Consider the following 25,480-nt stretch of genomic DNA (forward strand, 5'->3'; position numbering starts at 1 on the left):
TATTGGTATTTTCCATCCTATGACAGATAAAAATTGTGTTAACTGCGCATGAGTTGCAGGCTAAATCTTTTCATGTGGACAATCCCCAAAGAGGAGCGGGCATAGTCAGGAGCAAGAGCCTTGACGGTGGTTCAGGGGTTAAAAGAGCACATCAAGGATGGTTAAAAGAGAGACATTTGCCCATTCTGTTAAGAGTACCGCATTGAAATTGTTACAGCTTTCTATGGGAAGAGAGAGTTTAGCAGTGATACTTCATATCCAATATAAATTTAATGAGTGTTTATTGTTGCTATTTGCTTATTCTTTGCCATATAGTGTACAGTTCAGAAATCAACTTCATGTTTTCTTCACTGTGTTTTCTGGACAGACTGTAGCATGTAATCACAATGTATACATGTAAGGCAGCTCAATTAACAATCCAGACTGAAACAGCACCAAAGGAAGCTTTGTGTACTAAATAAATCTGATTTAATTTGCACATTGACCTGACAGACCATAGCAAGTCCTTGAAGCCATTCCCAGCTAGTGTGTTACTCCAGATAAAGTAAGCCTGCACTGCGTTCACTGGCAAAACCACCGACTAATGATTTCAACCGAGGTTGTAACTTCCATATAAAAATACTTGATTGAAATAAGCAGATGTGTCTTGCCAGTGGCTGCTGTCCTGATGGTCACAACATGGTTTGCGAGATGTTAATGTGCAAAATGGTAAGGGTGCTGGCTGGAAATACAGCGAGTTTGGGAAAGCCTTTGAAAGGCTCGCAGGTTCTCCCACCAACCTCAGCTGGGCACATGAGTGGGCAGATGTGTATTGTGTGTGGATCTTAAAATTGAAGTCATCAGAACCGCTCACATTAGTAGGGTAAATGGCTGAAGAACAGACCGTGCGAGAGCTGTGCTGAAAACTACCTTGATAAAATATTGACTATCTCAGCCAATATGCGCACACGATTCACTGATTGCAGAGAATACGCTTTTAAAATACTTTTTTAAAGGCTGAAATACGCTTTTTATAATGGTTTTATCAAAAGCAATATAAAGTGTCAAACTCATTCCAGTTGCAATTCATTGACGTTAGGGCCATGGCAATAAAAATGAATTTGGCCTGTCGGAGGAGAACATGTTGTCAGATGCACAAGTGTTGTCATCTTCAATTTACACTTTCCTTTTACCCTGTGTCTGTAGTTCTCTGTCATTGTTAGGACTTCCATATATCCAGATCATTTTCTGACTATATTTGCTGACATTTTTTTTAGCTTTCTCATAAGTAGTTTCCATAGCTACAAACTTAGTGTTCACGGAGGGAAAAAATTGTAAAGGTTTCCGATCATTATTGTATTAAACATTTTTTATATTTCTTCTCCTTGTCTTTCTCATAGTGTTACGCTACAGACCAGTTTAATGAAAATGCTGCACAACTGAATTGTCTGTTATTTTTAAAAGCGAAGTAAGTGCTGAGCTGAATCCTTAAAAAGCAGAAGACCAAAATCATTAAGTCGCTGATTTAGAATAAATGTTGCAGACGTAGGACATATATTAGTAAGGTTTATATATAGCAACTGGCAGACAAGCTTTTGACTTTTGCACCTAAATAAAACAACATTAACAGCATTCCACCGGCTTTTGGTAAAGAAAGCTAGTTTTTGATCTCTTCTGTCTGCTGTTTTTAGTGTTTTGTTAAAGATGAAATGTTAGTTGCCAGGGGGCGAGAGAGGGGGACCACGTATGTTATTTTTCCTAGGCCGTATTAGTTCCCTCTCTGCAGTGGAGAGGTGCCGGGCAGCCATGCCCTGCCTCGGCGCAACCGGGCGCGTCCTTAGGAAGGCTTTGGCCAGAGGTGTGTTTGGCAGTGTGGTGGGACCCTCTGCACAAGAGCAGCTTTGTTTAGCAAAACAGGAGGTTTCTGAGCCTCTGCCTGGCCGGCACGACTGCCAGCACCCTGTCCGGGGACCTTGCCTTCTGCACTCGCAATCCAATTAGCTGCTCCAGAGCAGATGGAGCGGATTAGTGCCCAGCTTTCCTTCCTCCGCCTTCTCCCCCAGTGCAAAGGGTGTCGAGGCCAACAATCGGCTTAAACGTGGGTCCCATGGCACGACGTAAAACAACCCTAGTCCTGCCTGCGCGGGGCCACCCTGTGCCCCTTTCCGTGTGACACAGCATCCCTGCGAGGCTGCTGCGGTTCACTTCCCCAGTGTGATGGCTCCAGGTCTCAGGTAGTTTGGAAGACCTTGACGTAATCTCATTTGCTAGGCATAAATTTCATTTTTTATTAGCAAGGAGTGTCTGCAGATCCCACTGCCATGTGCACGAGCAGTATGTTCTGCATTTGAACTGCTGGTGTCATTGCTGTCAGCAGCGGGGTCCGTGGTGTCTTCCCTCCAGTGGCATTCCCAGGTGCATCTCAGCCACCAAACGTAGGGTTCTCACTGTGGGGAGGAAACCAGCAGGGCTTACCTGAAGGGTTGGAGCAGGTGGTGCCAAGATAGCATTCTTGTGTTTTATTTATATGTGCAGATATATACACACATGAAAATGGGGAGAAAAACTCTCAAAAATATAATCAGTGTATCAGTCACTATCCATTTGGATCAGTACTTCTGCACAGTCTTCATTGTTTGCTAGAAGTGACTTGCTTTGGTTATCAAGCAATTTATTATTTCCTAGGCTGTCGTACCGACTTGTCGAGGAAATAAGTAGATGGGCCTGTGCTTAGGCAGCGAACACAACAATAAGTAATAATTTAGGATATACTTTCAATGACAAAAGTCAAAAAAAAGAAGATCAAAACTGAGGTCCTGTTGGAGGGTTTGGCGTGTATTCTCCAGGTGTGAAGGTGGTATCTCCGGGTGGGTTACCCGCCCGCCAAGGAGCCACATCCGCAGTCGTAGGGTGGTAAGATGCAAGAACCTGATGATGCCCTCTGGACTTCTTTGTTTGTCTTCTTAACCCTAACACATCTCCTGACACTTGTTCTAACCTTGCAAATCCCTGAGCGGTTTCAAACTGCCTCCTACACACTCCTTTACTGACTCTTAATCAGCCTTTTCTGGTGATGGTCCAGTCTCTTATGGGAGTCTCTCACTGTTACCCACAGAGTGAAAAAAAACGGGAAGGGAAGTGTCACACGCAGTCATTTATTGTGTTCTCTGCCTTCTTCTGAATGCCTTATTATATAAAGTTTTAAATGAATATTCAAAAAGTAGAGTAGTTCATGCAAGTGCATGTATTTTGCTTTGTCGATGAAAGAAATCTTGATTAGTATGTATTATGAAAGATAAAAGAGAGTATTCAGTGTGGACAGCAGAGAGCTTGTCAGTATCTAGACCACCCTGTTGGGACACTGAAGTAATCGGGAAAGCCTAAATACAGTTTTAGTTATCCCACCTGGCCAGCAGTTGCAATTCCTATTGATCTCAAGCTTTCCCTGTCTTTGAATTCTTGCTCGTGTTGAGTGGACCTAAATAAGAGTGGAAATTGTTCTCTTACCAACTGAAACATTAAGTATTTTAAATTTCCATTCCATTCCTGTTTGCAGCAGTTGTGGTTCTGTTTCATCTGCAGTCAGGGCTAAAAGGTCCCGAAAGCAGAATTCCTGTACTAACACCGGTGATTGCACCGTAATGCAACGCCGAGCAACCTGTCACGCTCTGCATTACAAGTTTTCCCCTTATGGTTCATATTTTTTCAGCAGAGGCAGGTATTCTCTGTGCTTGCTGTTCGCCCTGAAAACGCGGGCTCCTGAGCAGCAGTGTGGCATCTCCCGTGCCGTGCTCTGGCCTGAGGGCGAGCCTGTGTATCATCTCGCTGGCGTATGATAACCAAGATAAGGAGAAGTATCTGATGGACTAACAGCCCCACACTCTGGCTCATCAGCTCTTTTTTTTATCCAGTTTTCTATTTCTGAAGCTTGCATGAGAATGGCCAACAAAATTAATATTTCTAATTCTAAAATCTTTCTGGACAAGCAGCTTCCAGAATAGGGCAGTTGAGTGAAGTTTTGCTTCCATCCAACAAATGGTAGTTTTGTCATTGATTTCAATAGAAGGCGGCTTTTACCCTCTCCTGCAAAAGCATCCAGCTTCACGTAACTTACTTTTATTGCATTTCTTAAAATTAGATCTACAAAACCAATGGTTTCTTTAAGCAAGAGAAGCTGTAAATTTCATGCATCGAATGCCTGTGCATTATTAAAAATAATAGGTTATATTTGTCAAATGGATAATGAGTAGGTTTCTTTCTCTGTTTTTCAGTATTTTAATGAGTACAGGAAATGTTTGCTATTTATTTGCTTTCAGATTTTACCGAGGAGCTCTGGAGATAATTGTCAAATTTCCAAGTGTGTATCAATATTTCATGAAGTGCTGTTTTTCCTCTGTGCGTTCACGAGTTAGGTCATTAGCACCGGAACTGCTATTAACAGTCTGAAGCAAGACATAAAAAGGAATTCCACCGAACCACTTGCAAGTTTGCGATTGAAAATTTCTGAAACAAAATTCTAATAGAGGGCTTATGGGTAAAATAAATATCGGTAGTGTCACTCGGTTTGAAATGTTGCGTGTTGAATCTGCTAGAGGATTTCTTGCTTGATCTCGGTTTCTGCGGTTTGTGGGCCTGATCTGGAGAACACGGGAGCTTTGTGTCTGAGTATGTGTCTGTGTGTGTGTTTGGCCTCACGCCCGGCACTTGCTAAAATTGGGGTGTAGCTTACAGAGATAGGATATCCATCCACCTCATGCTTTGGGAAAAAAAACAACATTCCACCTTTCTTACTACCAGCAAATTAATTTGGTTGAATTATTAAAGCTCCAGTTGCTTTTAAATATAGTACTTATCAGCACCGATGTTGAGTATTTAGTTTTCGGTTATTTTTGCACGGTCAGCCTGACTTTGAGGTGCAGTACTGGCTGTCTGTTAAGAACTATTGTTCTGGTTTGGACATTTGCCATTTAAAAGTGGTTTAGTTGCACATATGGTTGAATGTTTCTATTATTTTCTTCATTTCTGATATTTCAGTTTTATGTGAAATCATAATATTCCTGTTCTTGTTCTGATTAGGCAACTTAACCACATTTTTTGGTTTACTCAGCCTAAAACTGTGGTGTGTCAAGCTGCCCTCTGCTCCTGTTAATGAGCAGAGAAGCCAATCCGACAAGCTCACTGCGATGCTCTCAAGAAAAACATAACTCAGAAAACAAAAATGATTCAAAGATATGGACCCACAGTGCTCTGATGTAGGGAGGGTGCTGTACAAAAATAATTGATAAACTGTTGTGGCTTTTTGACCATTATAAATTTCTGGATTGCCGTGCATGCTTCACTGGGAACAGCTGAGTGGTAGCTGCACGAAGAGCAAAAATTGAGACTTTAAACTTGATTGAACTATCTGAAGTCTGGAGCATTAGCATGGAAATCGAGCTCAAAGGCGGCTGGAAAGAACATCCAGGTCTCCTGAAACAGAAAAAGCGCTTCAGAGTTAGAGCTGATTAAAGCAGAAAGGAAAAAAAATGAGGCTTTTGCATCTCTGAGAATGAGGCAGGCGAGGAATTCTAGCTGGAAGCCGGTGGGAAGTGGTGGGAGAGTCCCTAGTTGCCTTGGAGAAAAGGACCCCAGGCGAGGGGATGGGACATGCTGTGGCAGCAGGAGGTGGGACGTGCTGTGACGGCAGCGGAGCGGAGCTGGATCTGCAAGACCTGCAGAGCAGGAGGCGTGGAAGGAGCTTGCTTGGCTGCTCCACCACAAAAGCATGAATAGTGGGCAGGAACAAGTGGCTCTTCCCTGGAGAAGGAGGGATGGGGTCCAGCGGGAAGGGCGGAGTTGTCTCCTTCACTGCGGGATTCAAAGAAGGTCCTGAGAAGTGGCAAAAGACATCAGACTGGCATATCTGTCTGTCTATGTTGAGGGATAATTTTAAGATTAGTGATGCTATGGGCTACAATAAAGCAAAGGAGGTCATTTGTGAAAGCTAACAGCAATGTGAATTGTGGTAGCAGTCGGGGAGGAGAAAGCGAGATGGCAATCACGTAATACTGACATGACAAGAGTGTGTGGAGATAATGAATTTGGTCATGGCTCAATATTATAAAGTTCTGGACTGTAAATGGAGATACTTGTCAGAGGGAAGGTAGTGGTCAGGGTGAAAAACAGGTGCTTTGCTAAGTAAAAATCACCTTGTAGAGGATTTGCAGCTGTGAGAGGCTTCTAAGAGAAACCTGGGTGGTTTGGGAAGTTGATAGTAAATATGACTCTTGTAACTTGTGCTTAGTTCTGAAACTGAATTTTCGTCTCTTGGTAGTTGTTTCATGGTATTAGATGAGCTTTGTCCTGGGCAACGCAAAGGGAAGTCCCATCCTACTGTGGCTTCTGTCCCCAGTAAAGCCATGGGACTGCTTGAGCAGAGGTTGGGGACAACATGTAGCCACGGTGTTGTGTCCTTAGTGGTGGTGGCATCAGAGAGAAGAGTGGTGCTGAGAAGAGTGAACCAGACCATTTGTTACCCATCCATGTGCATTCGTGGGCAGCCAGCAGGCGGGCTGAGGGAGAGGGGTAGGATCAGCAGAGGGGGAGACTGGTCTTTCGCAGTTGTGAAGAAGGCGAGCACATCAGCAGAGACATATGGAAAACAGATCTCACAGAAGGATTGGGAGAAACAACATTGGCTCCTCCAGGGCTCGGTGCTCGAGAGGTTTTGCACAGTGCAGATTTGTGTTACGCAACCGGTTTACGGTACGGGAAGTTGCAGAGCGCTTCATGAGAGCCAAAGGAGATGCTCCCCCATTCTCCCAGGGGGACAACGAGCTGCTTCTGCTCCAGGAAGGAAGAGGCGTAAGATGCCAGTAAGGAAGAGAGCTGCTTTAACTCCTTCCGAAAAGCCTCTTGTGCTCCTCCCAGAGCCCTCAGGCTCCAGAGCAGCAGCTGGACTCGAGAAGATAAGCAGTTTGCAATGCAATTCCTGTCTTCCTTGTGGTGGTTTTCTGGTTCGGTCATGGATGGTCTGCACCAGGTGCCAAGAGTACATGGTTCCTCTCTGCAACGCCCCCTGTAACGGGGAGAATCTGGCTGTACTCTGCATACCGGGACAGTTTCCTGGGGAATCTCCAATTTCCTTTACTCCCACTCTGGGACGTTATTAGGCACACTGAGTTAATATGCCTCTTACCTATTTGTTTGTTTAATCCGTTCATAAGGCACGTAGCCAACGCACCGCAGTACTGAACAAGAAGTACGTACTAAGAAATGCCGGACAGCCCAGGCAGCAGCCAGGCTGCAAGCACCGCCGAGCGTAGGCAAGGCTGGAAACTGCCCCGCCGGGGCAACGGGAGCAGCTTGCCTTCGGTGCAAACACATCTGGAGAAGTGAGAGAGGAAGGAAGAAGGTAGAAGAGCAGAAGAAAAGGGAAAATGCTGGAATCAGCTGCAATAAGCCACAAAAATACTGCAGCGGGACAGACAGTGCCCTAAAGGTAGCCAGTTTCTAGGAGCGTATTCTGTGCTTGGTAAGAACGCTGCTGGTAACATTCACAAAGTGTTTGTGTTTCAAATTTTTTATACGCTCCTCCTCTCAAGTTGGCGTAGTTACGTGCTTTGTTTGTTTGCCTCTAGCTTCTGCCCTTCGTGGTGTTAGAAATACTCTGACTCGAGTCCATCCAAATACAGCAGTGCCGTGTTTGGTAAGTGGATTGTGAGCCCTCGGGGTCTGAGCAATAATTTTCAATCAGAATTTGGCAAAGTAGCAAGTTAAAATTGGTTTTTAAAAAAAATTGATTCCCAGATCCAAGATTTCACTCTAAGTCATTTCAGATAAATTTTCTTGTAAACAGAGTGTGTAGCCTGTGCTTTGCTGCTTTGTATCAAGCTGCGCGGAGCTCCTGGGTGTCAGCTGTAAGGTAATTTTGCAGGTCTGCTGGGGTGAAGGCCGTATTCCTGCTGCAGAGGTGTTCGAGGCAGAGACCCTCCATGGAGCTGCACCTCTGCCTGTCCAGTTTGGGAAGATTCTTTTTCATCTCCTGCATGGAAGAGGATAGTGAGGGTGTCCTCTGAGATTTTCTTTTTGGAGCTACGCTGAGAAAACTCAGCCTTCCTGCTGCCATCGCTCTCAAGTCACCTCTCTGCGGATCGCAGCTGTGCCCCTCAGCCTCCCTCATGGCAGAACCCGCATTTCATTTCATTCTGGTGGCTGGTTTGAAGTAGAAAAACACAAACACCCTGTTCTCAGTCACGCAGGGTGGCAGCCCGCCACAGCGAGGAGCGCGCGCAGCCCTGGGAGGCCACAGCTTCATGTTCAATTACATTAAGAGCATCTCAAGCGCACCCCTGGAAACAGCCCGCGACCCACGTTTCTCCTTGGCGAGAGTCTTGTGCTTAGGAGAGGCGTCAGTGTGTTGGTTTTCTGCTGCAGCCAAGAAGTGTTTGCTCCTTTTGCCTTCCCGGTCTCCCCAGACACACGGCACAGCTGCCTCTTCCCCGGGAGTGCTGTTCTGGCACCGGCTGTTTGAAATTCCATAGTGGGATGCTCGGTCGTCTCAGTGCGACAGGTATCAGCTTCTTCCTGATCACAGGTGTCAGGTGCTGGTTGGACTGACAGATCCCCATGCGATCAGCACAGGGGAAAGCTGTGGTTTCTCTACCTTTAGTTTTCTTCACATCTCTATACAGTTGCCCGTCTCTCTGTCGGGATATACCGTGTGCTGGCTTGAGAGATGTGCACAGTCTGAAACGTCTCTTCTTAGAGAATTTAATGTGCACACAACCTTCGTGGTTAGTGTTTCATACTTGCTACATAGTTCTCTAGTTCTCCTACAACAGCACACCAGGTCTCCACGAGGACAGCCGGGCAAACCTGGCCAGCAAGCGAGCAGTGAGGTGTGGGTTTCTCAGGCTTCCGTGTAGTTGGTTGCTCAGCGCTGGATGCCTCTGCACTCTCCCATTGCCCATCGCCAAGCGGCAGAGCAGGGCAGAGGGCTGAGAAGACCACCGCTGCCACTATATCGACAGGAATTCTCGGGTGCTGTGGAAGCTGGGTCGACTGATGCTCTGGGAACATGCCAGTAGGCTCGTGGACTGTGCCGTGTGGTTGCAGCCCATGACGTGAAAGGCTTAGCCTCACTAGGGATGTCCGGGGGATAGAGTGACAACTCATCAAAACTAGACAGCAGTTCTGTATTTGACATCTTGAGGTCAAAAACTGTCAGTTCCTTGATTTTTTACAGTGCCTTAAATCGCCTGGGGAGTATTTTGAGCCTTGTCAAAATGTATTAATTAAGGCCAAGTCATATTTACAAGCTTGTACTGCTCTGATTCAGCAGCGGGACCACGCTTGATTTTCAGCCTAATAATTACAAGTGGTTTTGGAGGATCTGGGGGGCTGATAGAGCTGGTTTCTGTTTGCTCCAGAGCTACATGTGCGACAGTTTTTACTTGCTCTTTGCCTTGGCTGTCTGTAGCGTTGTTTTCCTTCTCCTTACGAACGCAGCCAACTTTCTAATTAAGGAAACTACTCTGCAGCCATTGTGGCTGTTCATTTTAGTTCTTTGTCCATACCGAAGTTTCCAGCTCCCCCCAGAATTTTAAGTCACTCCTTACGACAGCTGAAGGAAGATAGGAGCTTTGTCTTGGGGCAGGCTTTTCCTATAACTCTGTTAAGAAGCAGGCACCAAGCACCGCTGTGTGCAACACATTCACTTCATCGGAGCTTCAAATCCACCTCTGGCTATGACAAATACTGTTGAGGTTATTTTTCTATTGGATTCTTCGATGAAAAAAAAAAAGAGTTATGAGAAATAAATATCACTTTGTGCTGGGCTTTACTGCTTACTGGGCTTTGAGCCTGAAAGGATTTAAAAGTCATCATGCTCCAAGGGAAAGTTGTAGCGAGAAAGAGGAGGTGGAGTGTTGCTCCAGCCAGCTGTTGTGATTTGGGAAAAGGCTTGTCCTGACCACTGGAAAGGAGACGGAGAGGCAGCCAGTGCTGGCGCAGCTACGCCCAGTGAGATTAAGACGAAATTAGAAACTCGGCTTGCAGGGGTTTATCATTTCCTTTATATTGTGACATTTATAAATGCAAATCTTTTTTATCTTAGTTGTTATCCTCTCTTGTATCTTTTGTTAACGGGCATTGTCCTTACTTTATGCCACACTGATAATCGTATGAAGAGGATGGAGACGCATTCATATGCATTATTGTGCCGTGCAAAAGTACCTGGGTGTACGAGGAAAGAATATGTGCACTTAATGTCTGTGTGCCAGCTCCTCTTGTCAGCCTGGAGTTGGGCGAGAGTCCTGAAGACAATGCCATGTTAATGCATCACAGTTCAGTGCTTTTGATATTTCACAGCGGAGCACAATAACTTTTTTTCTCATTTCATTTCTGAAGTACACAAAATTTGGAACATATGCACCGCGTCAGGATTAATTGCTCTTGCCAGTCAACCCAGAGGAAGTGCTTACATCAGGCCTGGTCGCTCACCCAGAGGGAACTCTTCACGTCTGCTACTCTACCTTTGCGTCCCTAGCAACAGCAGCACCTTCTGCTTTTCAAATTCGTTTTAGCTTAAAAATAAACCGCAAAGACCTCGCCATTCCCAGCTGACCGCTGTGGCAGTCTGCAGCTCTTTGAGAAAAGCAGCATTTGTTGCAATATTGCCGGAGCATCCTCGTGGTAAAACTGGGTGCACGGAAGGACAGTGGTGGGTGCATACAACACGGAGGAGGATTTGCCCAGAGCCTGCTCTGCACCATCAGTCCGGGATGGACCGGGAAGCTGTGGCAGGAGAGCCCACCCAGCACACACGTATTGTGTAGGGACGGCACTGCGTGGCCAGCACCAGGGAATGCACCCGCACCCCTGCTGGCCACGTGGCTGTGGGGAAAGGCGAGCAGCCGAGGAGCTGCCCTATTTGTACCCTTTTCCCAGGACTCCTGCATGACTTGGCTTCACTATGGAGGGCCGTGGTGGCCCTGTGCTCAGCTGGGGCTGGGCTCCTCATCCCAGTAGATCTGCTTTCCATCCTAGATAGGTCCCATATGGAAGGGAGCTCTCTACTAGCCAAAATAAAGACACTCAGCAATCTGCCAGAGCCAGTTAAAGTATGTAGTCTGTTAGACGCAGAAAGAAATACAATTTGGGGTAGAGGATACAAAATACATTTTCAAGGCATCTGAGCCTATTGCGAAGACATTCTTTCTTTCAACGTTGTTGTTGCCAATAGCTTCTCTCGTGCTCAGACCAAAACTATTTTGGGTGGAACATTTGCTCCCTACTTTCTAGCAAGCCTGGTCCCAGGAATGAAGAATGGATTCTTTTCACTGGCCGCAGCTGGTTTGAATGATCCCCACACTGAACCCATTGAATCCAGGCACTCCTCATGTGAATCGCAAGGAAGTAGCAACTGATTTTTTGTTTATGTGCCTGACAGGGGCAGAAACAGCCAAGCAATCTCAAGTTGGCTGAATGCTTGAATCCAGGCACGTGCCAGGGAGGAGTCCTGGTGTGCGCTCTGTACCTAATGCTGGCAGCAAGCGTGGTTCACCAGCTCAGCCTGAAGTAAGGAGGCAGAAGAGGGTGGGACGTGTTTTTATCATGGGTGTCTATGCAACATCCTCTCCAACGCTTCCTGCAGTGCTGTGCTGGAGAGCACAGCAGCATCAATGTGTTTGGGACAGAAGATCCATCATACTCATTCGATGAGAGCTTGAAGAGGAGTCCTTCAAGAATGGTGACCCTTCTCTTACATACAATGCAAAAAAAATAAATCTTGAAACCCATTAGTGTCAGTTGGCTAGACCTCAGACAAGGCATTGAGAGGGATCTGCTTCAATGCACCTCTCTCAAGGTCTGCTTCTTCCGAGGAGCAACAAAATAGCTTGTTTTAGGAAACTTACAAAATCATTTCCAGACCCTGTGACTGAGATCTGTGCATCTTCTTTTAGGTGGTCCCTCTGTTGAGAGCAGCTTCTAACAAGTTTCTGCAGAAGAATCACCTTTTTCCTCCTGACGGAAGGGGGTATCGGAGAAACAAATGGGCATGGACTTTGTCTGCTTGCAGGGAGAGGACAACAGGTCAGGGATGGTGACGCGTTTGTTTGGCTGAGAGCCAGGGAGAGGTGTGGAAAACTCTTGCTGAAAGTAATGCCACTAAATGGAATGGGGTTTTGGCATAATTATGAAGCCGCCTCTGTATTCTTAAGTACTCTTTAAGAAAGTCAGCTGGCCATGTGTTACAGATTTTTTCACAATATTGGGTTTTTCCTTGTACTATCAAAGGTATTAATTAGAGGAATAGATTACAGTGTGTAGTGTACAGTTTACCTCTTGGGTATTTGTGGAATGAACCATGAAAACACAGACATATTTATGTGTGAGACTGTAAAATGCTCGTTCGGCTGGGTTTCTTGATGAGTACCATGTCTTACTTCACCCCTTTGCCACGTAGCCTGTACCTCTTGATGACAGCCAGCAGGGTGGTTTCATGTCAGTGGCAACTAATGTGCAAGAGGCTTTGGGATCCCCTAGGACACAGGCACTACATAAGATCATCGTTGCGGCAGGAGCCTCCTTTTTCATGATCCCAGGGGCGTTTCTCAGCCCACTTGGTTCATTTGATACGTTTTGTAACCTGTGTGATGTAATCAAGTGTACAAATTTGTAGGCAGGAGTGTGATGCATCAGCGTCCATCTTTGCCAAGTGCTTTCTACTGCAAGGCAGGAAAGTTTGTCAACTTCCTGAAACTTCAGTGCAGGACTCTGCCTTTCTCCCCCCTCGCCTGCCTCCTTCCCAAGAAGGAAATTAAATCTGATTAGTTCATTTTGCTGTACTTTGCTCTTCCCCCGGCTTTGTGGCACAACTTCAAAATTGAAAAAAATCAATTAATTGAGAATAACCATAGGGTATTTAAGTACAGCTTTTAGGTTAATAGGTGATGGGTTTTACTGAACCGATAAAATATAGAAAACCGTTAGAGGAAAAGGGCTTACTGCAGTGGTATCGTTCAGTGTGATTTACCGTTTTATAACTGTAGGCAAATTTTAAATATTTTTCACTGTCTTCAGTATACATTATTAGATAAACCCGTAGCCCGTGCTTACCTACATCAGCATTGACTTTCTTCTCTGTGATAGTGAAGAAACATAAACATGAAGATGCTTTCAGCCCATTATAGTTTAACGTGGTTTCAAGAGCAGTCAGTTTCTCTACAGCTTTGGATTTTATTTGTCACTTAACGCACTGGGTATATCTGTGGGAAATGCCTTCCAGCAGCCGCAGGAGTTGCAGTGCAGCTATCCTTTGCATGCATGAGAAAATAAGACACCTTAAATATGAAGATTATTGACCACAATGTCAGCTCTCAAAAAACAGAGAGAAAATACAGATCCTTCCAGGAGTGCTTTATTCCAGCATCCTGATCTCCCTCCTTTGGCTCTTGTTGCATTGCTGAGGTTGCCCCTTGAGAGAAGCCGGGGAAGGCAAGGGCAGGGCTGCCCCATGCTTTGGTGAGGTCCTTTGTGCCCCACACTGTGACAAAATGAGTGTGGTGAACTGTGGGGGCTGCTGGGACACAGTCTGGAGCCAGGACAAGCTGGGACTGCAGCGCTACGGCCCCTTCCCAAGGCGGTGGGAGGGTAGGAAGGAGGCACCCATGGTGCTCCAGAGACCTCCATGGGGCCATGCGTGGTCAGGGGAGAGGTGGGCGTTGAACTGCTGTAGCACAGGAAGAGCTCAGCATTCTTGGAATTGAGAGATAAGAATCTGCCAGTGCGTTATCTAGATTACTGAAGATGAAATGTGCTGTATAAATACATCAGAAGCATGATTGTGCCGTTATCCCTTGGGCTACTCTGGCTCACAAGGAGAAAAGGTTGATTTGTATTTGTAGATGATTTTGCTTGCTCTGCCAATGTTCATTTTTGTTTTATTACGAAATCCAAGGAGCATGTATTTCTTTTGCTCAAAGATGTAGCTGATTAGCAAAGATTTTTCTGGATTATCATAGTTTAAATAGCTATTTGTTAAGATAAATTTTTCATCCATCATTACTTGTGAGGGGTTTTGGTACTATTTTAAACACTGATGATAAATTAGGGAGGTTTTAAGCCCTATTATTCAAGGAACTGTACAATATTTGGACGTTGAACGTGGTTTCCATAAACCAGGAGACGCTTGCGTCCGTCTGACTGGGCTGAGTGCCCTCTGGCTGGTGCGGGAGAGGTGGGGATGAAGCAGTTACAAGGGTAGGATTTGCAAAATGATGAGAGTTTAACCTAGCCTTGACTCAAGCCCACCCTGGACATGTAGGAAAACTCCATGCGGAAACCCTCAATAGGGCGAGCATCACTTATGCTGACAGATGTCTCAGGGTGAAGAGGTACTATCAGAGTTAGGGACGGTGTTTAGTAGACACTGTTTGGTTCACTGTCGTAGTTTAAGATGTGAAATGTGTGGCCGTGGATTATCGCTAATCAGAGGAGAATGTTTTTAGGGTGAGGGATGAGAAAAAATGCCAGGTATGTTCCTAGTCAGTGTTGCTCATCTAGGGTCCAAGAATAGCCCCTCTGGAAAGCTCTGGAGGCGTTTGTTTCAGCCTCCAAAAGCCTTGAGAGGACCGGGGAGGTGAGGCGGGATGTCCGGAGGCACAAAAGCCTCTCCCTGCCAGCCCTTAGTCGGAGCTTCCTTCCACTGTAGCAAAAGATATCACATCTCCAACGTCATTTGAGATCTTTTTGGAAGAGTTTTGGGTTGTTCTGGACAGGTTGAGAGTCTGTGGAGGTGGTGATGTATCAGGAGGAGGCGTGTGAAGTCTGGGGCAGGTGGGTTCATGCAGCGCCCAGACCTGCAGCCCGTGTTTTGCAGCAAGGAGTAGTGCCAGCGGCCAGGAAAAGCCTGATAAAGTTAATCATTAAACTTTTTCTGTTATCTTTATTCAGCCAGGAAAACTGAAGCTAGGCAAGGTTTGCAGGGAGAGATAATATCTTTTATTAGACCAACTTGTATAGTTAGGAAAACACACATGCTTTTGGGACCACATGCTTTTCTTCAGATCTCCACAATTGCACATTACATTAAAAATAAAATTCATTTACTTTTCAAAAGGTTTAACGGATATTTGAAAGAACCGAATTTAAAAGCAACTCACAAAAAATATCTCATTTGGTTTAATTCGATGTGGACATTTTAAGAAAGATGTAATATCTCTGAATTACGAAGAACTTTTTTTCTGGTTTGAAGTTTACTGGTAGAAACCTGACGTCTGTCTACATGGAGTCAAAATTTCTTCGTGCAGTCAGAAAAGCACGTTCTTTCGTGTGCCTGAGAAGTCTTCGTAAGTGTATGGACATGCTCTTATTTCTTTCTGAGATACTTACAATGCCCTTTGGCAACTTCAGGATGCTCTCAGCGTACAGTAATTATTAGTGAGCAGTTAATAAGGCTCTACAAAGGTGCAAAGTCAGAAGGTTTAAAAGGGGTGAGTTTAAAATACAAAGAGTTCTATGCCCTGAGCACCACTGTTTTACCTCAGTATAAAAAAAAACGTGATTAAATGGTATAATATTATAAGATTTGTGAGTTTGTTACTAATCAGTGTATTGTAATTAATCAGTGTACTTTCTGTGTCACAGGAGATAAGATGCTATTATTAATAACATTTACAGTGAAAGGTTAAAATCTAGTTTTATGTTGAGTTTTTCCTTTTTTCTTTTTGGAGTGCTTTTTCTTTTTTCTTTTTTTTTTTTTTTGAAAGCCTTCTGCACCATCCAGTGTACCAATTTAAAATTCCCTCAATCCCACTTAGTCTCAGCTGTATTAATGCATGGCTTGAGGGCACAAATAGCTAAAAAGGGCTGTATTGTGTGGCATCTCTAAAATCTTTTTTCAGAGAAGTTGGATAAAGAGATTGAGGTTTCTTGGGGGTTTTTATGTTAGGGTTTTTTTTCCAGCTGAGTGAGCAGTCTTGCAGGTGACTCGGAAGAAGACGTCAGGGTGGGAGATGCTGCTGGACCCCACGTAGCCCCGTTCCCATGAACTCTTCAGCAGGGCATGGTCACCTGGGAAGGTGGCTGCAAGCACAGTTTGGGTTCCTTCTTCATTTTACTGATGGATCTGGGGAGACAGCTTTACAACAATACTAAAAATAATAAAATGTATTAGCTAGGGAACACGGGTTGAAGCAGGAGTTAGTTTCTTTTCAGTACTTTTCCTAGGACATTGCACATAGAGCTCTGTCTCCTTAATGCAGTCATGACCAGTAAATTCTGCTTTAGGTGCATTTTCCAATATGTAGTAAAAAAACCCCAGAAAATGTTTGGATTCTGTAAGATTCAGAAAGTATAACCCAAGGGGGAGGTCGTAGCCGGCTGGTTGTTCCCCCAGCGCGACCATTGCCCGCAGGGCCATGCCCAGGCAGAGCTGCTGGGCTGGGGTGTCCAGGGGATGATGCTCCCAGATGAGCTGCCTCTCTTCCTCAGCCCCCATGGCTGGGAATACCCACAAGGCAAAAAGCCTCCCTCTGTAAACTGTTCCTCCGAAGGATAAAATCAGTTCTCATGTACATCTTTCTTGTTCTGTGTGGTGCGATCATCCTTATCTCCCATGACAGTGCGCCTTCTCGCCTGGCAAATAATTGATAATGCGCCTCAAGGGGTTATCGGCCCGGTCCAAGAAAGCATTTCTGTTAAGGACAGCATGAGCTGAAATATGTGATGAGCTGAAGTATGCGCTTGAGGGTTGTCCTGCATGGCTGTGGGTTTCCTGGTGGCCTCAATGACTTCCTTGGGTGAGAGCAGAAGCTGGAGAGCTTGGGGATGGGCACTCTGCCTTCGGGGGACCTCTCGCCCAGGCCAGGGCCACGCTCGGGGCTGCAGAAGTAGCGGGGTGCAGATTTCGTTCGCTAACCCGTGGGGAGCAGGTGGGTTTTGGTGGTCACTGTCGAGCTCCAGTTTTGTTTGCTGTGTTTTTATGGTTCTGGGCTGCTTTAAATGTCAACAGGAATTCAACGTGTACCCTTCGGTGTTTTTTTTCAGTATAACTGTGATAAAATCCTACAATGTACTTGTAAAGCATTAGTTGTAAAAGTAAATCAGCTTTAATAGCAAGTAGGTAGTAGTTAAGTGCTTTCAAATGTTAGTATTTAGGGGTTTTTTCTCACTTAGTTATGCTCCTGTGCTGCAAGGAAGTGAGGGTGTTTATCTTAGGGAAATGAGTGGGATTTGCAGGCATTCAGCACCTCCCAGGACCTTCCAGGGTTATTCCCTCACTCATGTATTTCCATTTTACCATCCTTTCTGCACTAAGCAGACTTGGTCTCAGATTCCTTAAAGAGCAATGGGAGAACACAGGGAGCTCTGGGTACTGACTGGGGTGGGGAAAGAAAGGGAGAAGAACTGAAGCAAGAAAATTGGATGCCAAAAGCAGGAGCCCTGTATGGGCTGCGAACATGCTGCAGAAAAGCTGGAAACGTGGCGGTGGTTGGGCTTCCTCTCCACACTGAGGTTTCCTTCGTTTGATCTTAGCCGTGGAAGAGGGGTGGGGATCCGAGAGCAGGAACGCGGACAGGAGCAGCAAGAGGAAGGGAGAAAGTTATCCAACGTCCAGCACCCTCGGCAGAAACGTTTCACATTCGTAGGTCGAGTGGTGTCTGTTTTCGGTCTCCAGAAGGGATGACCTTGCAACAGGGTCGCTGAACAGACGGTTCCAGCTGGGCTTGTGCGCTTGGCAAGTGCCCAACAGCTATTTTAATAGGTCTTACAAGAGATGAGGCCTTGGCAAGATCTGTGGGTTTTGGAGTGAGCTCACCATCTTTTTTCCTTTAGTAGCTAGCAAGCATCGCTCATGCTGTGGAAGAGCCCCTGGGAGCATGCATGGTGGGGCTCACAGGGCTCGGAGACAACCCGCCTGCTTCTGTTTCTGCTGGTGTGCGTCTCCACAAACGGCATCTCTCACTGCCTGTGGCTTGAAGGTTTTGCGCCTTTTATCACTTTAAGTGAAGACCCTGGAGATGTCCAGCTGGATTTAAAGGATTAAAACCATCCCTCACCCCAGGCCAGGGCTATGGGTGCTCGCTGGGTGGTCACAGGTCTGGCCACAGCCCATCTGTGGTGTTTGCAGGAGGAACCGAGGCAGCTGCCAGCCCTTTTTGGCACTTTGTGCTTGGCCAAAGGTTGCTTTGGGGAGGCTCTGAAAGTCACGCTGGGCTTTCATTGAAGGCTCCCATGTTGCCTTCATGGAAAGAGCATTATGTAAAGCCTGGGCTGGATCCTCACTGGGTTGTTCTGCTTTCTTGCTGCAAATGAATGACTTGAGATGACAACAGCTACAGGTGGACATGGAGAGGAGAATTTACCTTCCAGAAGGCTGCCCAGGCTCCCACACCAGCAGAGTGGTCCTGTCTCACCAGCTTGCTCATCTGTAGGAGCATCACCGTACAGGGAACGCTGTAAGCCATCAGTGAACAGCTACCACTGTCCTCCCCAGCACAGAAACTCCTCCGACGCCATTCCAACCCTCCTCTGGGATCTACAGAAAACCTCCAGCAGATCTCAGAAAGGCCAGCAGCAAATCAGAGCAGCACATAGAAAGCCTTATGTATATCTTGCTCATAAGATGAATAGCACTTTCTGCCGAGCGTGATGGGAAGGACTAATGTTAGTGGTTAACACCAGAGTAACTTAAGTCCTACAAGAATCTCACAATGTGGCATTTTCTTTATTTTCCACTCGGAATCGCTCATAATTAATGTACAAACACAAGTTTAGAAGGTACCAGTGGCACACGGACACTTAGGCTGATTCAACCCCCTCTTGCTTCCCGAAATGTGAATCCCAGTGCTTGCATTGATGCATTACCTTTTTGGTTTTGAGGGAAGTTTCCAGTGTAAACCAGAGGGCTGTCAGTTGTCCGTCTGTGCAATAAAACTGAGTTTGCACCCCACCCCGCTGGTGCATTGTTGGCAGCCCCCGCTGCTGGTCTGGTGGTGGTCCCGGGCAGCAGTGTTGCAGGCTGTCCCCGTGCCAGGCCTGTCGCTGCCGGTCGGCAGGCTCATCTTTAGCCTTGATTTTTCTATCTCATTTTCCAGAACGTCTTTACAGCCTCTGAATCCCTTGAGGTGATTTGAAGTCCGAGCAGCCTCCTACCCAGATGGCTAATATCAGCGGCTCTCCCCTGTGCCCTCGTGTGAAGCATCAGCATTATTCTCCTTGGTTTCATTTATTTTATCTTTTTCTAAAAAAAAAAAGAAATAATGAAAGCTGTCCATTTCCTGGAGCAGCTCATTGGTTTTTTACTACTGTAGTTTGTTTCCATTTGGATAGAAAGGGAAAAATAAAAGGATGAAGAGGATAGGGAAGGACCCAAAGGAGAGCTGGTCATGGGATGTCGTCCCTCCTGCGTGCTGCCATGTGGCTGGGATGTGTGTCTCAGGGCTGAGCGTCACACCTGTGAAACGTAAAGGATATATACTGCAGCTGAAGTGGCAGCACTGGGGAGAAAGCATTTTCTCAGGTTTCTGGATCATATAAAGAAAGCCATCCTCTAAGCAATACGAATACAATTTGTTTTCAGTACTGGGCTTGGTAATGGAGTATGTTCAAGGAGAATTTATTGGGTTTTTTGCTACCTTCTCCATGCTGTTTTTAATAGGAACTGCAAAGCTCAGCCCTGGGCAATGGGGCAGTTTGAGAGTCCGCATGGTGTCTGAATCATAACCACAACACAAACCCTAACTGGGTTTTTCCCCTTTTTTTCCCATCCCTCTCTTAAAAAAAAAAAAAAAAAAAAAAAAAAAGACGGCAAGAAACAGAGCTCCTCTGAGCAAGCATTTTTTCTTTAGGTGCTTCTTTTAGCTTTCTTGGTAGCATCCCTCACAACCCCATATGGCCTCTCCCATCTGCTCTGCTGTCCCTCTCGTGTGCTCTGGCAGCTCCCAATGCCTCCCCCGGATTCGCCATCCCATCCGTCCATCCCCTGCTCCACACTCCTGCTTCTCGGGGTCCCTGGCCAACCCTCGGGGCCAGCGCATCCCTCGGGCACCCCCCATCTTCCATCGCCATCTGCGGCCTTTAGGAATTTCACCCTAAGATGTTGCTTAGCTCCTCTGGAAGTCACTCCTGTTAACCCACGTGGGAGCTGGGGCAGAAAGTTACAGGTTGGTGTTTGTAGACACAGATTTACCCACTTGGCAGCCTGGGAATAACCAAAACACCAACAATTTCATATGGCAGGTACACAACAGAGACTGCAAATTACTATTATATTACCTTTTTATTGTAGTACACCAGTTTACATGCTTGCGTCTGTATCTAGAGTGCTCCTGGATGAGATTTAGTTCAGTCCAGAGATTATTTCATAGAGGAAGAGTGCTCCAGAGTTTTGCAAAGCTTGTGCTTGGCTTTCCTGCCCCAAGACTGCATCCCTGTGGCATCACAGTGGGTTACGCGCATCTCAGTGCTTTGACTGGGGGTAAGCAAAAGGAGGTGAAGAGGTGTATCTGTTTCTGGTGCGTGCCTGCAGGAATTCAAATAAGAGTAAGAAAATAACATGTATACATGTATACCATGTATAAAAATACTCCCTGTATTTTTACTGAGCATTTGTTTGTGGTTGCTGTCTACTTCTGTAGTTCAGCTGGGGATTGTAATCACGGCGTTTGTATCAGCTAATAAGGATATCGTTTTATACGGGAATTTCCTATGAATTTTTAAAAATACATTCTTAAAGGAAGCCCTGAAAAGTTATCTGAAAAGGGAACTGGCCAAAAGCCAGCTCTTACAGGCTGACGGGAGGAAACGTGCTGGAGAGGTCAGGAATTTGCACAGGCTCTTCCCGACAGCAGGTACGAGGTTTTTCCTTTCCGTTAGAATCCTGCCCCTCACGGCGGGGCCTCGCTGCCTCTTTGCCTGTCTTTCTGGAGCTCAGGAGTTTCTCTGAAGTGTGATTTCCCTCGACAGAGGGGACTGCCGTGGACCTGTGGGTTTTCCCAGGCGGCTGGAAGTCACCTCTGCTTTGCCGTTGTCCCACCTCCCCACAGCAGCCCTGGCTGCGAGCATGGAGCCCGTCAGCTCCAGCCACATTACGGACATCGATTCAAACACCCAGGTCTCCTCCAAACAAGATTTCACAGTCTTTTCCTGTTAGGAATCTGTCAGTCTCAAAGATGCTTTGCTTTAAAAAAGAACACACCGTGATTATTTATAAAAAAAAGAGATGTCACTTTCTAAACTGGCGGTGTATTTGTGTGGCTTCTGCCTGCACAGTACCAAGTGCCTGCAGAGTATTTACAATTAGAAGTAACAGTAAATATCCATTTTCCACTGACTTGCGAGATAAAGTATTTCATCTTTGCCTATGCATTTGTTATGAGAAGCATTTATTAACAGGAAAAGTTAAGTGAAAAACAGAGCATCACTTGTGAGTATGCTGCGGTAGTAGAGAGTGTTCCTGCAGCATCCGCAGGGCTTTCCAAAACTGTCCCTGGCCGCACAGAAACCTTCCTTCAGCTCCAACCCCAGAGGTTTCCCCTCCGTGCACCCCTGAAACAGGATCAGTGCTGGTTTACAGCCCATGGAGAGGGTGACCCAGAGCCTTCAAGGAGTGGGGACCCCTGAGCCACCTTGGAAAGGCACTGTGGGACACCGGCTTTCCGGCTTGTAAAGCCGGGGTGATGGCTGGGACAGTAAACCTCTGGAAGATTTGGAGCCTTCAAGCAATGGTGATGTAAGTTTAAGAGAAATATGTGCCTAAATCCCCTTGTCTTGTGCTCAGGGACTGGATTTTAGGGAAGCTGACAGGTCTTTTGATGTTTATATCACAAGTGAGTACCAGCTTTGGGTAATAAACCTTTGTTCTCCTTATTCCCGACGCCATCCTCCCATTCCAGGACTCTCCTGGGCATCCAGAAGCGTCCGACAGGGTCAGCAGGACCCTTGTGTGTTAGAGGGCTGCGTGTGCCCATGAAGCGCTGCCCGTTTCTCCTGGGTGTTTCCCTCGGACCGGCTCTGGGTGGTTCCCCATGTACTGCATTTCTCCCATTGAGAATGAAGCGTTGTAGCCAGTACTGCCGGTGCACTGGCAGCGCTCTGGTTCCGTTTTGGCTTCCATGGCTGAAAATCAGTTTGATGGCTCCCAGGTAGTTTGCATAAAGGCCACCTAGATCCCTCTGTTAACTAACTGGCACCGCTCTTTTGCCAGGCAATGACAAATGCAGCACTAACAGTATTAAATTGGGAGTGAGATGCAGATTTTTTTTTTCCTTATTTCTCGGATGGGGATTGTCTCTTAAACTGTTGCTGCAGCTGGCAATGAGGATGGCAACTGCAAAGAGAAAGAAGCAACTGCTGCAAGCCGTAAGCCGCTGCATGCGCTGGAGAGGGGGCATTGCCCTCCTTTGCCGTGTCCCGGCGCTCTACAGGAGCGTGGGATTGGGATGACGATGATACTGGGCTGCTTTTACCTATTTGGGACAAACTGGGCAAGACCAGGAGATGGGTGTCTCCCAGAATCCTGCCAGCAAGCGGGGTGTTGTTTCTGATGCTGAAAACCAGTTGATTTACACATCAAGAAAGAATTTGGCCCTTCGTTTCTGGGTGCTAGATGAGATCAGCGCAGCCTTGCTTTCCCCCCCGTGCTTTGTGGTTGTTTTTGTGGTGCTAAAGCCTATCTGCCCGTTTCTGGAGCCTCCTTCAGCATTCTCCGCATGGAAAGGCATGTTTCATTTTTAAGTTTAAAAAAAAAAAAAACCACACACATAAAAAAAAAACCCAAACAAACATAAAACGCAGCATGGCACAGATTAAATCCATTTGAGACAACTCGAAAAAAAACGCCGTATGTGCAAGTCAATAGGAGGAGGGGAGTGGAGGGGGGAAAAAGCAACTGTGACATATACAAACCCTTTAGTGTGCATAGCATAAGATTTTTTGGCTGGCACTCACATGATTTTATTCAAGGGCTGGGAAAGAACTACGATTAGTTAAAAGCTTCGGCAAAGTCTGGAGGGAGTGCTCGGAAGAGTTGGGAGCCGCACAGAGGTGACTGTGACTCCTCTCGCAATTTCAGACTATTCTTCTGTGGCTTAGGACAAAAGCCTTTTCTTTTCCCTCCGTGTTCAAAGAGACATTTGTCTTGAGATGTTGCAGCTGTGGGCCGCGGGATTGCTTGTTTGAAGATACCCCCTCGTAGACGAAAGGAGAGGCAACGCACTGAAAAGTGGTAGTATTTTATCGTGTGTGGGTTCCCCCCCCTCCTCCTCCCTCCCTCCTCCTCCACTGCCATGTGTGGTTTTTAATAAGAAGAAGAATGTGGAGGCAACATTTTCCAGGCAAGGGGAAATTTCCTGTTTCTTTTCTGTTTGTTTAATAAAGTGTGTAGTTGACTGTAAAACTGTAGCTACTTTGTTGTGAACGGGTAATTCAGGCGAGTGTCAGGATCGCTTCTTGATGCACTTTTATATACTGCGAGTGAACATATTTAAACCTTTTTTTCTTCCCTTTTTTTTTTTTTTTTTTTAATGCTGTGCGGCGTAGGCAACTGAGATTAATAAGAATTAGGCAAATGGCTTCTGCTTTTGTTTCTGTGAGATAGTACCAGCCGTCTTGCGGTCACACAAAGGCTGCCATTTAGCAGGGAGCACTCCCTAATTCTCTTGGCAGGGGTGCCATTGGGATCGGATACAAGTGGGTGGCAAAGGGGAGGAGCGGCAGGAGAGGACAAGCAGGCTTTGTGTATTAAAAATGAAACAAAAGCACTTTATACACGGGGCTGCGTGCAACAAGCGGTGCTGCCTGCGAGCTGGGGTGGAGTTTGAGTTCTCACTGTGACTGCAAAACCTTTCTTTTTTTTTTTTTTTTCTATTTTTTTTTCCATAAACGCTTCCTCCTCTCCTTCTTCCTTACCAAGCTCTTCCTGCAATGCTGGCGAGGGTCTGCGGGCAGCTGAAAAACGCCTAAAAAAAAAAATGCAGATCGAACAATATTTGCTGCAACTTTGCAGGAACGGCTGGGGCTTTATCCACAAAATCGGCTCCAGATGGCGAGGGAGCCCCCAAATTTGTGAGGCTGGTGGGAGGGAGAGCTGCTCCCACCCCAGCCCCAAGGAGAACTGGTCCCCTGCCTCCTGCCCGCAGCAGGCAGCAGTGGGCTTGGTTTCCACAGCATCGTCGCCCTCGGTGGAGTGAGCCCAGTGGTTTTGCAACGTGTGGCAGAGCGAAAGGGTTAATGGCTGCGATGTTTTATCAGAATTTAGGAGGGGGGGGGAGTGTCTGGCTGTTTAATTACTTTCTGATCCGTGGCATACCTCGTTCTTAATGAAGCAGTCGCACGCAGAACAACGGGCTGTATGAGCTTGGGTAAAAAGAATATCGTACTGAGTTTCGCTTGGTTTTGTCAGGCCAAGTGTTTTGGTTTGAATGTTTTTGTGCAGGAGGTAGGAACCAGGACGGTGAAGAATAGACGCAGGGTGGTGGAGAGGCAAGCGAGGAAAATATACCGCCGTTTAAGTTGCAAACCTGACAATGGTTTTTATTAAAACGTAATTTCCATACATTATGCACTTCATCTCGTATTGATTTGCTTCAAAACTTTCCTTGTCAGGCTGAAGTAAATTCCCTCATTGAAGTAGGAGAAATGAGAGACATTCTTCTCACTACCTCGCGGTTTCCAGCCAGCATTCATCCTCGGCGACTGCACTTTTGTGTGCGGGCGAGGGTGACATGCCTAAGAAGCCTGTGTCATCATGCACAATTACATCCCTAATCCCGAGCAAAGACACAGATGCCGTTTAAAAAAAAAAAAAAAAAAAAAAAAAAGCTGTGTTTCGTTTGACTTTCAAAGAAGCTTATGTAATGGCAGCATAATAAAACCGTTATTTTGGGGCTCGGATTAAATGTCAAAGTTTCAGATAACCTGTGGTTTCATCTTCCATGTGCCATGCTCGCAGGAAGCCACCACCAGCCTCTGTGTGCCCACTGCCCTGCCTGAGGATGGTCCTGGTCCCCGGTGGGCACCGAGCTCCAAGCTCAGACGGAGGCGTGTGGCATGGAATTGATGCTGGTGTCCACCAGGGCTGAGACCACCACGGCCACCTTGACCCTGCGTCGCATTCCTTTTGATTTACAGTTGGCGGTGTGAGGCTCATAGTGATGCTCTGAGCCTTGAAGATCATACACATTAGTAAGCATTTAAGTCAGTGTTATAATTCACTCGCTTGTTAACCTGAGAAAATAATCTAGCTGCGGTATAGTGCTTCACATAAGGATTGTGTAAGCGCTCTGAGGTTTCTACATGTTTTTATTCTTGCTTATCTGCTTATGGCAAGCTTCTTTCAGTTATCCAAATCGTCTCAGCACTCTACCCTGCCTACCAACACAGTTGCACTTCCATCTGGATGAAATGCATGCAAACGTAATGTATTACTTCCAGTATGTGCTAATGGAGACCTCAGTAGGAAAGATGGAGAGAAGGACCTATTCCAAAAATGCTCATGTGTAATGGTGAAAATCTT

At 46.2% G+C, this 25,480-nt stretch overlaps 1 protein-coding gene across 3 annotated transcripts in view; it reads left to right on the forward strand.

Annotated features, from left to right (window-relative positions):
* Positions 1 to 25,480, forward strand: part of CTBP2 (C-terminal binding protein 2) — a 147,451-nt gene that overhangs the window by 104,867 nt on the left and 17,104 nt on the right. The gene's annotated exons all lie outside the window — the stretch shown is intronic.

The sequence above is a fragment of the Chroicocephalus ridibundus genome, chromosome 6 (assembly GCF_963924245.1).
Source record: "Chroicocephalus ridibundus chromosome 6, bChrRid1.1, whole genome shotgun sequence".
NCBI classification, from domain to species: Eukaryota; Metazoa; Chordata; class Aves; order Charadriiformes; family Laridae; genus Chroicocephalus; species Chroicocephalus ridibundus.